General features: G+C 40.1%; 2 pseudogenes across 2 annotated transcripts in view; both read left to right on the top strand.

Moving 5' to 3' along the window:
- LOC308283095 (E3 ubiquitin-protein ligase TRIM35-like) overlaps nt 1-644 on the top strand; it is an 11,158-nt pseudogene extending 10,514 nt beyond the window's left edge. Inside the window, exon 4 of the transcript in view lies at nt 1-644. This exon is cut by the window's left edge and continues 804 nt beyond it. The product of the transcript in view is annotated as an E3 ubiquitin-protein ligase TRIM35-like (transcript).
- Nucleotides 645-5,161: 4,517 nt separating this feature from the next.
- On the top strand, nt 5,162-6,496 carry LOC308283094 (nuclear factor 7, ovary-like; annotated as a pseudogene). The gene has a single exon. The product of its transcript is annotated as a nuclear factor 7, ovary-like (transcript).
- The last annotated feature ends 10,874 nt before the right edge of the window (nt 6,497-17,370 follow it).

Below are 17,370 nucleotides of genomic sequence, written 5' to 3'. Positions count from 1 at the left end.
TGATAGACGAGACCAAACACCTGAAGAACCTGACCTTCAGAGTCTGGGACAAGATGAGGGACATTGTCTCCTACACTCCTGTCATTCTGGACCCCAACACGGCCCATCCAGAACTCATCCTGTCTGATGATCTGACCAGTGTGAGATATGGAGATAAACAGCAGCTTCCTGACAACCCAGAGAGGTTTGACTTCTGGCGTCGTGTCCTGGGTTCTGAGGGCTTTAACTCTGGGACTCACAGCTGGGATGTTGAGGTTGGAGACAACACATGGTGGAGACTGGGTGTGTCAGCAGAGTCTTTTCAGAGGAAGGGAGAAGAAGGGGGTCAATACTGGTGCATATTGTTACGTGAAGGTAAATACACAGCAGATTCCTCACCAGGGCCATCCACTGATCTCTCAGTGAAGCAGAACCCCAAGAAGATCAGAGTCCAGCTGGACTGGAAAAAAGGAAGGCTGTCCTTCTCTGATCCTGATACTAACACTCACATACCGGTACACACCTTCACACACACTTTCACTGGCACACTCTTTCCATTCATTGCCACTACTGGTACTCTGAAGATGTTACCGTGGAAGATCAGTGTAACTCTGGAACCACAGAGCTGTGGGCTCGGAAAGTCAGTTTTTTATTTGGAGCAATAAAGCACAAGTGTCGCATTGGAGCCCTCAGTGTGCGAGCATTCATTTATTTCTTTTCAAAGTCGTCGCTCAGCACCTTCCCAACTTGGGTTGGGGATGTCTGCTGTCTTTTTTCACCCCATAGTAGTTAGACATGATGATGATGATGATGATGATGATGATGATGATGATGTTGTTGTTGATGTTTATGATGATGATGATGATGATGATGATGATGATGATGATGATGATGATGATAATGTATTAATCATATTAGTAATAGTACTAGTGCCAACATTAATTAATATTAGGGGATTCATAGAAATGTAATTATCTCAGTAGTAAACATCGAGATACTATAAAATGTATCAGACTATTATTATGGTACTTTTACTCTTGCACTCAACTGCACTGTACTTTTTACACTGTCTATTTCCTGATATAGAATCATCACATTGGAATAATCTCTTTGACATTATAAAGTATGACATGTTATATAATATGATTGCAGAGGTCAGTATGTTTAATATTACATTACATTAGTTTTATGGAACCACAATGGCTGAGGAAGACTACAAACCCTGCAGTCACTTGAATCACTGATAATTAAATAATAAAACCATAATAAAATATTAAAACTGCTTACTTGGAGGTTTTGGGGATCTAAATATGTCACGTTGCTCTTTTGAAATGTCGTTGACTAAACAATTATTTGTTTTTAACTGAATTGTTTATCCCATAAAACAGGGAGAGCATCTGTCATTTTAGATTTGAGTTGTAGTGCTTTAGATTAGAACAGTAGTTTATAAAGAATACCAGATCTACAAGCTCACAGCACGTCACCTTCAGGCCATGCTACGAGCTTGTTTTTGATAATCTTTTAAAAAATCTTGAAAATGTTTGAAAAAAATATTTATATATCTATATTCATTGGAATGCAGTGTATATTTGTCCACGTGTCTATAGACAAATATCTAGGAAGGGAAAAAAAGTACTTTGTCAATGACTGGTCCTTACCTGATGGGATGCAAGACACCTCTCCCACAGGAGTTTTTACTTTACAAATGCATTGACTGCCATGTAAATACATGCTTAATAAATCCATGCATGATTATATTAATCCATGTTATGTAAATTTAGGCTAGAGCCAGATCAATATATCAGTCTGGCTGATTTATTCGTCATATGTTATGTGACTTTGGGCATCTGAAGTTATGTGTACAGCAGCAGCCAATGTGTTCTGATTTTTAATCAACGACTTCTATCCCTTAGGTCTTTTTGTGTTATTCTTTTGGAATTATTGAATAATTAATCATTCTATGTACAATCTGATAATAAAGTATTCAATCAATCAAATCAACCTAGCGTCCAGAGTGTAAAACTAGAAGCAGTGCTCTTGCGTTTTGTAAAAGTTGACCTGCAGGTGGCGCTATAACAAGCCAATGTGAAAAGGGTGGCATATGTGTTCCTTGACCTAGTGGAAATGTGCGTGCAAAATTTCACAGAATCCTCAAACACATTGTAAGGTCAAAAAGAAAACGTCACACTAGTAGTGATTCATTTAAAAACATTACTTTTTATTGTCAAAAAGTATCAAGTATACATACTGTTGGTCAAGACTTCAAATAAGAATAAAATAAAACGTAATGAAATACAGAATATTTTAGATGCATTTTAGTTAATATGGATGCTGAGTCATTATCAGGCACGTGCACACATAGACATCAAAGGGGGCTTGAGCCCCTGCCCTTGTATCTGTCTGTAAAAAGTGCCCTCTCCAGACCATGAATGCAGTTTTTACTATGGTGAAAGAAATGCAATGCCCTCTTTCCATGCCATACCTGAAGGAAGCATCCTGAACTTGAATGCATCATCTTATGTTGAAAGAATTGCCCTCTCTGTGTAGAAAGCCATGCCTTTACATCACTTCTCCAGAATTGTCTTGATTATGCTTAGTTCAGTGTGGTATCAAACACCGAAAATAGCAGATCTCCAAGCTCACAACGCAACGCTTTGGAAGTCTGCTATTTCTGTATTTTCACCAAAAGGCCCCTTTACAAATGTTAGCCCCTTCCTCTCTAACATTCTCTGCACGGCTCTGGTCATTGTACACAAACATGCAACAAGGCAACAGCAAAGGCCTTATGGCACTACTAAGGCACAATTTACAACCAACACTTGAGGATAGCACACCCTTTAGTGACTTCATTGTGTCCCTGACACAATGGAAACTCCATTACTTACTTGTGAAATGGATTCTACAAAGGAAATGAACTTAAATTGTTACGTCCCACTCCAAAGAGCACCTATTTTCAGTTTGTTGAACACTAAAACACCTACTTAAATGAATGCAATTGAACATTTGTCAAAGTGTCTACATTAATAATACAGACACGTGTACAAATGTAGCTACAATTGCATGAATGCGTATATGGACACACACTCACAGCGATGATTTACATTTTAGAAGGACAAGAGTGTTCAAATATTCCACCCTATGTGCTGTTGGCTCCCTCTAGTGTCAGTGAAGGTGTAATTAACCCATTATCAGACAACATCATCACATGATAAAAAAAGCAGTATGCGCGCCGCAGGTCATCACCAAATGAACCCCACCGCTCTTAAAGGGATCCCTGGCTAATATGACAAATATGCCTTAATCTATCTATAAATGCGACAAATCTCTGTGAGTATGTGCCCCGCGTATCTCGAGAACCGTTCGTCCCACCGGCTTCAGATTCGGCACGCGCGTGCCCGGCCTCGACCCAACCCGATACGCGATTTTCTGGAACCGGCACGAAAGGCTCGGATTCTGATGTCTGACATCAGGGTTTTAGGGAACCGGCACTGTGTCCGCATACTGTAGATATAAAATATATAAAATGGATGCAGACAGACAGATACAGACATCTCCATATATGGGCATAAATGGACACAGGCAAACAGATGGTCAAAGATCTCCATATATGGGCATAAAATGGACGCAGACAGACAGATACAGATATCTCCATATATGGGCATAAATGGACACAGGCAAACAGATCGTCAAAACGGGTCCTATGACAACAAGTATAATGGGGTTTGCATTAAAGGGGGAACCGGATACAGAGATCTCCATAATGAGCATAAAGGGACACAGACAAACAGACACAGAGATCTCCATATATGGGCATAAATTGGATGCAGACAGACAGATGGTCAATACGGGTCCTACAGATATGGGCATAAAATGGACGTAGACTGACAGATATCTCCATATATGGGCATAAATGGACACATGCAAACAGATGGTCAAAACAGATCCTATGACAACAGGTATAATGGGGTTTGCATTAAAGGGCGGGGCATTCATTCCCCATTTACATTGTTCCCGAGTTGGCCAGGTTGCCGACTGGACGCTCGGGCGGCCGAGCTTCTAGTACATAATAATTGTCCTCTATAAATACAATGTAAAATTAAAAACACCTTAATTATTTTATTTCTTCTAGAAATAGCTAATCTTTCACTCAATAGGGGAAATGCCCGTCGCAAGTTGATGATGTCATAAATGTAATTTGTGATCTATCCCTATGGAATTTATGGCATGCATGTGCAAATAAAAACAAACATAATACTTCCTATGGTTAATTATGAGCATCAAATCAATATTTCAAATGTGTTTGTGTTTTGTTTTTTGCACATGCATGCCATAAAAATGCAAGACTACCTGGCTGCAGACACTAGGGTCCTGTTGATGTCCACGGGAGACAGGAACATCAACAAGTGGCAGGAAGTGACCTCACACCTCTTTCTTGCTCTACCCCATGGAGGTTCTGTTTAGGGTTAGGGGGTAGAGTTGGGTTGTCTAAAAGATAAAAGATAACATGTACACATAGCGACAATGCGGCTCAAAGGGACTGTAGTGCCTTGGACTGCAAGGCAGAGACGTCACGTGACCTCCACAAGCGGCATGAAGTCACTTGACACTGTGAGGTCACTTCCTGCCACTTGTTGATGTTCCTGTCTCCCGTGGACATCAACAGGACCCTAGTGTCTGCAGCCAGGTGCTGCTCTAAAAATGACACATGACATTTATGACATCATCAACTTGCGACAGGCAAACAAGGCTGGCAAAGTATTGTGCTGTCCTCTGCTGCCATTATACTGTATGGTGGAGCCACCGCTACTTGTGCCATGGAGTGGCATATCCATGCTTTTATGAATGTTACCTTTACTGCACCTAAAATATGTGTGGACAGTAAGTAAGGTTAAACTGTGCGTGCGTGCGTGCGTGCGTGCGTGCGTTTATGTGTGTGTGTCTATGAACTTTGCAACACTTCTATTGTGTGCCAAACCTCCGCCCCATCAGACTCAGCAGACAGAAATAGGAAACATAAATAGAAACTTTACAGCACACTCCTCACAGACCACTGCAACCTGCTGAATGAACTTTAACAAGAACCTGGATTCACCGAAAATGAACTTCATCTGAAAACTCTAGAAGAGGGAGTTTTATCACTAATGACTGGCTGATTTTGTGTCTTGAGCAGTGCGTTTGTAAAATGGCATCTAAGTCGTCTCTCTCAGAAGAGGATTATTCCTGTCCTGTGTGTCGTGACATCTTTAATGATCCTGTTCTCCTGTCCTGTAGCCACAGCTTCTGTAAAGCCTGTCTGCAAAAATGGTGGAGAGAGAAGGTAATAAAACAATGTCCAGTTTGTAAGGAGAGACATTCAGTGGATCCACCCAGAAACCTGGCTCTGAAGAACCTGTGTGAGGCCTTCATACAGGAGAGACATCAGAGAGCTTCAACAGGGTCTGAGGTTCTCTGCAGTCTGCATGCTGATGAGAAACTCAACCTGTTCTGTCTGGAATGTCAACTGACCGTGTGTTTTGTGTGTTGAGATTCTAAAAAACACATCAACCACAGATTCAGACCCATCGATGAAGCTGCACTGGAACACAAGGATAAAGTCCCGAAATTACTGAAGCCTTTACTGGAGAAACTGGTGGTCTTTAATGAAGTTAAAACAAACTGTGACCAAACAGCAGAACACATTAAGGTCCGGGCCCGGCACACAGAGATGCAGATGAAGGAACAGTTTAAGAAGATGCATCAGTTTCTACAAGAGGAAGAGGAGGCCAGGATCACTGCACTGAGGGAGGAAGAGCAGCAGAAGACTCAGATGGTGAAGGAGAAGATTGAGGGTCTGAACAGAGACATATTAACCCTTTCAGACACAATCAGAGCCATAGAGGAGGATCTGAGAGCTGAACACATCTCATTCCTACAGAACTACAAGACCACAGTGGAAAGAGTCCAGTTCACACTGCAGGACCCACAGCCGGTCTCAGGAGCACTGATAGACGAGACCAAACACCTGAAGAACCTGACCTTCAGAGTCTGGGACAAGATGAAGGACATTGTCTCCTACACTCCTGTCATTCTGGACCCCAACACTGCCCATCCACGACTCATCCTGTCTGATGATCTGACCAGTGTGAGATGGGGAGATGAACAGCAGCTTCCTGACAACCCAGAGAGGTTTGACTACTGGCACCGTGTCCTGGGTTCTGAGGGCTTTCACTCTGGGACTCACAGCTGGGATGTTGAGGTTGGAGACAACACATGGTGGGCACTGGGTGTGTCAGCAGAGTCTTTTCAGAGGAAGGGAAATGGAGACCATAATCTAATCCAAGACCCCAAGAAGATCAGAGTCCAGCTGGACTGGAACAAAGGAAAGCTGTCCTTCTCTGATCCTGATACTAACACACACATATACACCTTCACACACACTTTCACTGACACACTCTTTCCATACATTAACAATAGTCGTACTGTCCCTCTGAAGATGTTACCATGGAAGATCAGTGTAACTCTGGAACCACATAGTTAAACGTGATGATGATGATGATGATGACGATGATATACAGGAAGCATGAGGTCAGTCCGTTGTCTCCCCAGGCGCAGCAGAGAGGGAGAGCAGAGCCCAGGATTACATAGGCAAATGGCACGGGGTGAAAAAATGGGTTACAAAATTGTGGGATGAAAATTATGAAAGAAGATGATGATGATATATTAATCATATTAGTAATAGTAAGTAAGTAAGTAAGTAAGTAAACTTTATTTATATAGCACCTTTCGAAACAAGGTTACAAAGTGCTTTACAGTATAAACAAAAAAGCATTAACAGGGTAAAAATTTTAACAAGATTAAAAATACAAAAATACAATACAAAAAGAAACCCAGGACAATAAAAACATCATGGAGTAAAATTAATTTGAAACAGATGTGTTTTCAACGTACGTTTAAAACTGTCGACTGACACAGCAGATTTTAAAGGCAAAGGTAAGGCGTTCCACAAGGTAGGAGCCACCACTGCGAAGGCCCGATCTCCCTTCGTCTTTAGATTGGACACAGGGACTTCCAGAAGGCCCTTGTTAGAGGATCTAAGGAATCGTGCATTGGGTTTAGGGGGCAACAGGTCAATAATGTAATGCGGGGCCAGCCCATGCAACGCTTAAGTATTTTAAAATCTATTCTAGCTTTGATAGGTATCCAATGAAGAGAAGCTAACACCGGGGTTATGTGTGCTCTGCGGTTAGTGTTGGTGAGGATTCTGGCTGCAGTATTTTGTACAAGTTGAAGTCGGGATAGTGAAGAACGATTTAGGGTGGTGTAGAGTCCGTTGCAATAATCAAGACGGGAGGAGACAAAGGAATGCATAATTTTTTCCAGATCTTGGGGAGAGAGAATTGACTTAATTTTAGCAATGTTTCGAAGATGGTAAAAGCAGTCCTGGGTAACATTTTTAACATGGAACTCAAGGTTTAAGTTATTGTCGAAAATATAGTACTAGTGCCAACAATAATGGTAATTAATATTAGGGGATTTATATAAATGTAATTATCTCTGTAGTAAACATTGAGATACTTTACTATAAAATGTATCAGACTATTATTATGATACTTTTACTCTTGCACTCTGCACTGTACTTTTTACACTGTCTATTTCCTAATATAGAATCATCACATTGTAACAATCTCTTTATGACATTATAAAGAATGACATGTTATAATATGATGGCTAGCATAGGTCAGTATGTTAAATATTTCATTAACTTTATGAAACCACAACGGCTGAGGTAGACTATGAATCCTGCAGTCACTTGAATCACTGTTAATAAAATGATAACACCATAATAAAATATTAAAACAGATTACTTGGAGGTATTGTGGGTCTAAATATGTCACGTTGCTCTTTTGAAATGTTGCTTGCCTAAACAATTATTTGTTTTAACTGAATTGTTTACTGTAGATAAGTTTACGCTATTTCTTCCATAAGGAATCTGAGAAATACATTCACATGAAACAGGAGAACATTTTACATTGATATGAAAGAAGCAGTGGTGGAAAAAGGACTCAAATGTTTTATACTTAAATAAAAGTATCAATACTGCAATGTGGTAATACTCCATTACAAGTAAAAGTCTGGACTTCAAAGTGTACTTCAGTAAAAGTATGAAAGTATTGGCATCAAAATGTACTTAAAATATCAAAAGTAAAAGTACAAAATGTTTGAAAATAGACAATCTACAAGCTCACAACAAGTCGCATCGCGATGCGTTGTGAGCTGGTAGATCGGCTATTTTCAAGTAGACTAGGTATAAAATAGGGTTAAATTGGTTAATGTATGTTTTAAAATATATAATTTAAAATCTGCGAAGTAACTAGTAACTACATTTTTCAAATAAATGTAGTGGAGTAAAACTACAATATTTGGATCCGAGATGTAGTGGAGTAGAAGTAAAAGTATTGGAAATTGGAAACACTCAAGTAAAGTACAATTAACTCAAAAGTGTACGGAAGTACAGTACTTGAGTAAATGTACTTAGTTACTTTACACCACTGGAAAGAAGGATACAAAAATCTATGACAGTTTAACAACTTGAATCAGGACACATCCTCACAGACCCTTTAAAGGCAGGTGCTGAATCCAAAAGCACACAAGATCAAAGGGCAAGAAATAGATATTTAAAGTACAGTAACTACGTTATTTATTTGTCTCAAAGCAAAGGTCGTTTATCATTTTGGGGGATGAAGATTTACCTCAAGAACAGATTACTGCAGTATCACTTACAGCGCTGGTTCCCAAGCAGTTTTTGGGTCATGGACAAATCTTCTTGGGTCGCGATTAAATATCCCCTTTTGTTTTTATTCCTACATTTAAAAAGACTAGACGCTGGGCCGCCCGAAACTCGGAACAATGTAAATAGGGAATGAATGCCCCGCCCTTTAATGCAAACCCCATTATACCTGTTTTCATAGGACCCGTTTTGACCATCTGTCTGCCTGTGTCCATTTATGCCCATATATGGAGATATCTGTATCTGTCTGTCTGTCTGGCTGTCGGCGTCCATTTTATGTCCATATATGGAGATCACTGCAGTTATAGTTCCGGGTCCATTTTATGCCCATATATGGAGATATCTGTCTATCTGCGTCCATTTTATGCCCATATATGGAGTATCTGTCTGTGCCTCCAACTGTGTTGCAGACACAGTGCCGGTTCCCCCTTTAATGCAAACCTCATTATACCTGTTGTCATAGGACCCGTTTTGAACATCTGTTTGCCTGTGTCCATTTATGCCCATATATGGAGATATCTGTATCTGTCTGTCTGCGTCCATTTTATGCCCATATATGGAGATCTTTGACCATCTGTTTGGACGAACACCCATATATGGAGATCTTTGACCATCTGTTTGCCTCTGTCCATTTATGTCCATATATGGAGATATCTGTATCTGTCTGTCTGCAATCCATTTTATGCCCATATATGGGGGCATTCATTTTATGCCCATATATGCCCATATATGGAGAACGCGCGTGCCCGTGGGACGAACGCCCATATATGGAGAACGCGCGTGCCCGTGGGACGAACGGTTCTCGAGATACGCGGATTACATACATACATACACACTCACAGAGATTTTTTGTTGACTCATGTGGCGTACGTGATGTCAGAGCCTTTTATGAAGTGATGTCACAATGAGTCAGAGCTTTCGCCGATTTCCTCCGGAACAGCCTGATGTCAACAATCAACCCCGCAAAGTTGGCTCAAGAAGCCAACTTTGGACCCCTCAGTTTTAGATAATTTTAGGCCAATCTCTAACTTGTCATTTTTATCCAAAATTTTAGAAAAGATCGTGTCCAATCAGTTGATCTCTTTTATGAATTTTAATAATGTATTTGAGGATTTTCAATCTGGCTTCCGTGCCTGTCACAGCACGGAAACAACTCTTTTAAAGGTCACAAATGACCTTCTTCGTGCTGCTGACGATGGAGACTGTTCGATTTTATTACTTTTAGATCTTAGCTCTGCGTTTGACACCGTGGATCACTCTATTTTAATTGACCGCCTGAAAAATTGGGTTGGCATCGGGGATACAGCTCTTGGCTGGTTGCGCTCCTACCTCACCGATAGGAGTTTTTCGGTGGTGATTGGGGAGGCAAAATCCTCTCAGGTCCCCCTGACCTCTGGTGTCCCCCAAGGCTCCATTTTGGGCCCGTTACTTTTTTCTTTATATATGCTCCCACTTGGCCATATCATCCGTAAACACAAGATTAATTTTCATTTCTACGCAGATGACTCACAGCTGTACATCCCCCTCAAACCTGGCAGCACAGACAATATAACCCAAATACTTACCTGTCTCTCTGACATCAAGTGCTGGATGTCCCAGAACTTCCTCCAGCTCAATGAGGCAAAAACCGAAATCCTCCTCTTTGGCCCCCCACATTCCACCCCCTTTTTTCAGTCACAGCTTGGCAATTTGTCACAAAATGTTAAAAGTGCTGGCCGTAACTTAGGCGTTATGTTTGACTCTAATTTATCTTTTAATGTTCAAGTGACCAAGGTAGTACAATCATGTTTTTTCCAGCTTAGAAATATTGCAAAAATTAAATCATTTCTCTCATATTCAGACCTGGAGAAGGTCATTCATGCTTTCATTTCATCACGCATAGATTATTGTAACTCCCTGTATTCTGGTCTCAGCAAAAAAACAATCTCCCGTCTTCAACTAGTGCAAAATTCCGCAGCCAGATTACTGACCAACACCAGAAGACGTGACCACATTACACCTGTCCTTGCCTCCCTTCACTGGCTGCCTGTAAGTTTTAGAATAGATTTTAAGATGTTATTGATTACTTTTAAAGCACTACATGGCCTAGCCCCCAGCTATATTGTTGATATGCTGGAGGACTATAACCCAGGGCGCAGCCTCAGGTCCTCAAACAAGGCTCTTCTAAAAGTCCCAGAAACGAATCTTGTCACTATGGGTGACCGTGCTTTCTCGGTCCGGGCACCCAGGCTCTGGAATGCCCTGCCTGAGGCTCTAAGATTAGTTACGTCACTGTATTCTTTTAAGTCACAACTGAAAACTCACCTGTACACCAAGGCTTTTAATTAGCTTTTTATGTATTATGTTCTATTTTCTTTTATTATTTTATTTTACTTATTTTGTTTAGTTGTTTATCTTTTAAATGCTACTGTTTACTGTTGTCTTATCTCATTGAATTTTATTGCACTGTATTTTATTCTGCCATTGGAAAGCACTTTGTAACCTTGTTTTGAAAAGTGCTCTATAAATAAAGTTTATTATTATTATTATTATAAGGAGATTCCGAACGTTTTGCGCCGGTTCGGGAAAACCGCGCGTCGGGTCGGGTCGAGACCCGGCACTGCACTCCGTGCCGCAGCGGGGAACGCACGTGCCGAATCTGAAGCCGGTGGGACGAACGGTTCTCGAGATACGCGGATTACAGACACACAGACACACAGACAGACAGACAGACACGCAGAGACTTCTCGCATTTATAGATAGATATATCATTTTTTCAAAAGAAGAACTTTTCATCAATTAAAAACAACTATTAAAAACAACATTTTCAAAAGTATTTAATAAATAAATAATAATAATTTCCATATAATATATTATATAATGTTTAAGAAGTAGTGAAAATAGCAGATCTATAAGCTCACAACGTGGCGTGGTGTGAAGCGACGCGTTGTGAGCTTGTAGATCTGCTATTCATAACGTCTAACTTTTGGGATTTGAGCTAAAAACTGTGGGAACCACTGACTGACAGTAGAAACACTTCAAAGCCCAATTCATCAGTATATGTGTTGTCTTCTTACTGCACTTTGACTTTGGAGTCTGAAGAAGAGCTTTCTCCTCCAAACGTCACTCAGGAGGATGTCTATAAAAACCTTTGAATGGAGCAACTGTGTGCAAATCTATTTCTTACAAAGTTTTGGCTATTTTCACATTATTAAAGCTGTACTGTGGAAGCTGCTCAACTAGTGGTCAGTAGCGGTATTGCTTTTTTCGGCCGGAGTCGCCGCGGACCACCGGAACGGGTCGCCGCGGACCACCGCGGTCGTCGCGAGCACCTCCGCCTTGCTGATACGATTCCGTAGAGCCGTCTCCCATCACTTTTAGACCAGAATTGAGGGAGTAGCAAGCAAGATTCCTTCACCAATGTAAACACAGTTGCAGAGGGAAGCTACTTCCTTTAGAGACAGCAAGACTCACTGTGATTGGCCGGTGGTGTATGATCGACGCTGTGATTGGCCGGTAGTGTATCATCTGGGGTTTAAGTGCAAACGTAAGTTGCACTTAAAGGAGTAGTTTACCCCCCAAATTAACTTTTTTTCCCTTTATTGATTACTCATGCCATGGAGATTTTTTTTGTATTTGTATCATTCCTAAGACAAAACAATTGATTATAGTAAATGTACCCACATTGATTCCGGATGGCGACCCAAATGCATGGCACTGGATGTGGACCCAAATGCATGGCATGGGTAAACCGTCAGGATAAGTTTACTATAATCATTTTTTTTTTGTCTTAGGAATGCGACAAAAAAATATTATTGAACTCAAGTCTCCATGAGTAGCCTAATCAAGAGAAAAAAAGTAATTTTGGGGCTGAACAACTCCTTTAATGAAAGGTAGGTGGTTTTGGAGATCTGAGGTTTCCACCTGACAGTGACGATATTCAAATAAACTGTATCACATAGTCTTTATGAAACCAAGTTATACCATGTAACTTTTTTTATAAAACAAATCTTAAAATTGTCCTAGCTGTTAAATCGCTAAAGTTTTAGAACACCCACTCCGTTATTTTCAGTTTCTAAAGCCTTCTCTTTATATGTTTTCTATGATCCTGACCGGGCCCCGGTTTTCGCGGAAAAATTACGTCATCATACACTACCGGCCAATCACAGCGAGGGTTATACACTGCCGGCCAATCACAGCGCATCTTGAAGTGGGGTCGCTATGGCGGCCATATTTGTAGTCGCCCGTGTGTCTCTATACTGGGGTAAAGGTAACCTCGCCTACCAGGCAGGGTGAAGGAGTCCGTTTCTCCGGAATGCCTGAACGCACAGGAACCAGGGACCCCTCTAAAGATAGATCTCGGCGAGGTGGAGTCAGACGCGGGGATGTGAGGCCCGGTCCGTGGCGAAAAACGGCCGAAAGACGCAGACGCGACCGCGGTTTGCTATGACCACTAGGTGAGCAACTTACACAGTATAGCTTTAACTGTTTAAATCTCATACTAACTTTTATTGAGAAGAACAATATGTCCCATTGTTTGTGCTCTGTGTCCCTGTACCAACAGGAGGTGAACACTAGATGGTGCTGTTTACACTACAATGGTGGAACCCAACTATTTAGTGGCCAAGCAGACGTGGCAAAGGCCACTCATTGATATTGTACTTTCCCATTATTATTCCGCCACTTTTTCTCTGGAGGCTTGACCGTGCAGTCGCTTTTTACGAAACTCGGCAGTATGGTAGAGGACTATGCCAAACGGCTAAACCGTGAAGCTCGCAACAATCGACCAAAGGGTGGCGCTGTAGGAAGCCTTTGAAAATGCAAACTTTGAACAGGTATAGCTCATGCTCTGTTTGAGATACAGCCATGAAACCTGTATACACTTATGCGTCTCCTCATGCCGAACAACTTTTACACTCTGACTTTTGACCTCTGACCTTTAGTTCTCCCACAATTTTGAATTATATGAAAAACAGTAAAAATCTATCTCCTTTTCTCACATGCACAAAACCTTTTTTACATGAACTTTGGACCAATACGGTCAAACTGTCTGGTCAGAATGTTTTTAAACTGAAACATTATTTTTTTAATAATTCACAGAATATTGAAGTTTTATGCAAATTATTCTTCTGCCTCTAAATCATACATGCAAAGTTACACGTTCATGGCATTTGGCAAAGATGTAGAGGGTTAGTCCAAATATCACTAAAACCAATCTTCCAATTGGCCAAAGGGGGGCTATATGAAGCGTTTGAAAATTCAAACTTTAAAAGGGCATAAGTCATGACTCGTTTTGTTTGAAGACATGCAACTTGCAAACTTACAAAAATATCGTCCAGGGGCCCTCGTGGGGATTAATCCGTCCATGCTTGTAATCATAACTGTGTTATAGTATCATCATTGTGAGGCTACAGGACAACAAGATGCTCAGGTCCACAAAGCCCTCCAAAGTCATGACTGCCCTGATAGTCACATTTGTAGTCTCTTGGCTTCCCTACCATGTCTTCGTTTTACTAGATATTAACCCCAGTGACGGCACCTTGATTGCAACTGGAATGACGATATCAGTGATTCTCATAAGTGCAAGCAGTTGCATGAACCCGTTTCTCTATGCATTCATGGGCAAAGACGTTAAGCAGAAATAGTTGAGCTCTTTCACTTCACAAATTGAAAATGCTTTTATTGAGGAGAGGTCGTCTGGAAGTAAAAGGACTCAAAATTGGCAAATCTATGACTCTTAGACTACTGATTTCTCATATAGAGATCAAAAGTACACTATATCCTCAACTGGCTATTCAGTTTGACTTATAAAAAGTAAACACGTCTCTTTCCTGCACTTATCATACTGTAAAGGCCTAATGAGTACCCGGAACTTGAATGCTTGACTATCTGTAATTTCCTTTTAACTTGAAATGATTTAGCAAGCATGCACAGATACTGTAGTTATTATCTTGACAAGTGATGTGCTTTACATTTCTTACCAATTAGACATTAACAAGGCCTAATGAGAATTTTGTATTCATTAAAATGCATGGAAAACTACTAATGTTGCATTATGGCGTGTATACACAATGGCAAATGCATTTAATGCTGCTGCTCAATTTGTACGTGTGCTGATAGTTACCCTTCCATTGTCAAATCTAAAGCAATAAATGACATTTATTTACTGACTTATTACAACTCATCTACTGAGACAGATTATTCAGTCCTGACAACTCACAACTGGAATTACTATTCTTTATTTCCCAAAGTTCCAGATGCAAGCCGAAACTGAACCAGGCCCTATACTGGCTGTTGTAATAAGAGGATGATATTTTGCTGACATAGAAACATAGGTTTTTCAAAAAACCTTAGAAGGATTCAAAAGACACTTATAGAATCGGGTCAAAATTCACATTTTCACGTTTTTTCCAAAATAGCAGATCTACAAGCTCGCAGCGCGGCACTCGGTGCTGCGCTGTGAGCTTGTATATCTGCTATTTTTCAATAGTTAAAGCATAAAATAATGATACACAATAGTGTGTACCCGTTCTATTAATATAGACACAGAGTTCTCAGACAGTTAGATTATGTACCAGCCATCTGGTTGACTGGCTTGAATCTCATGATAAACATTGCCTATGGAGCTTGGCCTTGTGTGTCCCTGTATGAAGCAGTGTGGGCTGAATTGTGATTGAAGTAGCAGATTGAGCTGAGTGTGATTGTTCTGCTTGTGTCAAAGTCAAATTTATGTCCCAAACTGGGCAATTTATGTTACAGCAGATACAAATAACTAAAAACCAGTGCTGTCAGTTTGCGCACGTGAAGACACCAGTCATGTTGCCATACCTTAGCAACAGGCACGATACATTTATTTTGAGAAGTACATTCTATTTTTACCCCGTTTCTATGGTTTCTTGGGCTGGATATGGCTGGATATGTCTGGAACAGTTCAGCAGCTAAACTTGGCATAATATAGTAAACGTGCCACAATTAACAATAATGAATTGCACTGCACCTGTGCAGCTGACCCACGGAACCTTCCCCTTGGGATAATAAAGGTAGGGGAGAGCCGCCTCAATTGTAACGCTTCATAATTGTAACAAGCACATTATCTCCTGATTGGTCAATGCCATCATGACGTCATCGCATCAGTATGTGACCACGGCCGTAATGAACGTCTCCAGGAAGTAAGAACTATTTGTATCCAGCCTAGACCGAGTTATTGCAGAAAAACTGGTATTTCTCAAAATGCGTAAAAATCTTCACCTTGAGTATCTTTGGTCTGCAAATCTTTTCTTTAATGTTGCTGAGATAAAATCTAGATGGCTGTCTGCATGTATCTGTTCTTCATTAGTTTACATTGTTTTAACTTGCTATGCATGTTAGTTCTGTTCTGTAGGCAACGTCAAAGCAGGGGTGCCAAAACAGTTCAATTGTAACACAATTTAACATGATAATATCATATTGAAATATTTGACATATTGGCCAATATTGTGTTCAGTCAGCTGACATTCAATTACAGAGTTTTTTAAGTCAGATTAGGGATGTATAACATGTTGCATTAATCAAACTTGCTATTTATTTAGGTAATCAATGTATTTTCCCATGGAATTCACTCAAACGCTTAAACTGATACATCTTGTAATATTTAATATTTTCCTAAAGTATGATATAGTATCTTATCACACCCTTGGTATGAAAACAATGTAAAAGAGTTGCTTGAATGAAATATAATTGATTTAAACAAAAAAATATTTGTTTATTAAGGTTCTTTAGCTGTGTTATTTTGTAAATCATGCTGTTACAATTAATCCCGTTTGGGCTTCAAATGTAACATCGGAACAGTGTCCACTCTCGGTTTAATAACTCATGACCTGTTTTATCAAATGAAAAACTTGAAGTGGTTTATGATAGCAGACATGAGTAAGTCCTTTGCCTGAAAATATTACATATGTAGGTAAAATAATCTCTGAGTAAAATATTGAAATGTGAAAAACGTTACAATCATGCAGGCTCTCCCCCTATCTATCCTGGGAATATACAATTTTTTGTCAAGATGGGGAGAATAAAAGTGCGGAGAATATACCTTGTTAAAATGACCATTTTGTTAAATTTTGTATTTGTAGTTATTTTAATGTAATTTAACAACATAACCAGTACAGATAGACAAAGAAACATTTATGTATTTACATTTAAAAGTAAGTTTTATTCTTCCCCCTGGAAGGGGTATGGCAGCTGCATCCTGCCATACCCAATTGATATACCCAAAACACAGTAAACATACATACAAAAGAACATAGACCAGGGTTCCCACACATTTTTACCAATTAATTTCCAAAACTTTTCCAGAATATTTAACCCAATTTCCAGGACTATATAACAATAATTCAGCTCAATAACAAGTCGCTTACTCCTATACACAATGCCCAAAGACAGGTAGTGTATGCCAGTGGTTCTCAACCTTTTAATAGGTAATCAATCATCAGAAATAATCATGTTTTAACTGGGGACTCCCTCACCCTGACGAGCACTAAGAGTTGAGGAATTTTGTACAACACGTTTCTATTGTGAAAATAGCAGATCTACATGCTCACAACGCCTCGCATGTAGATCTGCTATTTTCACAATTTCTGCCTCTAATATTTGGACAATTTGGACAATGT

Source organism: Nannobrachium achirus, assembly GCF_963921795.1.
Source record: "Nannobrachium achirus genome assembly, chromosome: 4".
Lineage (NCBI taxonomy): Eukaryota > Metazoa > Chordata > Actinopteri > Myctophiformes > Myctophidae > Nannobrachium > Nannobrachium achirus.
This window is presented reverse-complemented; position numbering and strand designations above follow the sequence as displayed.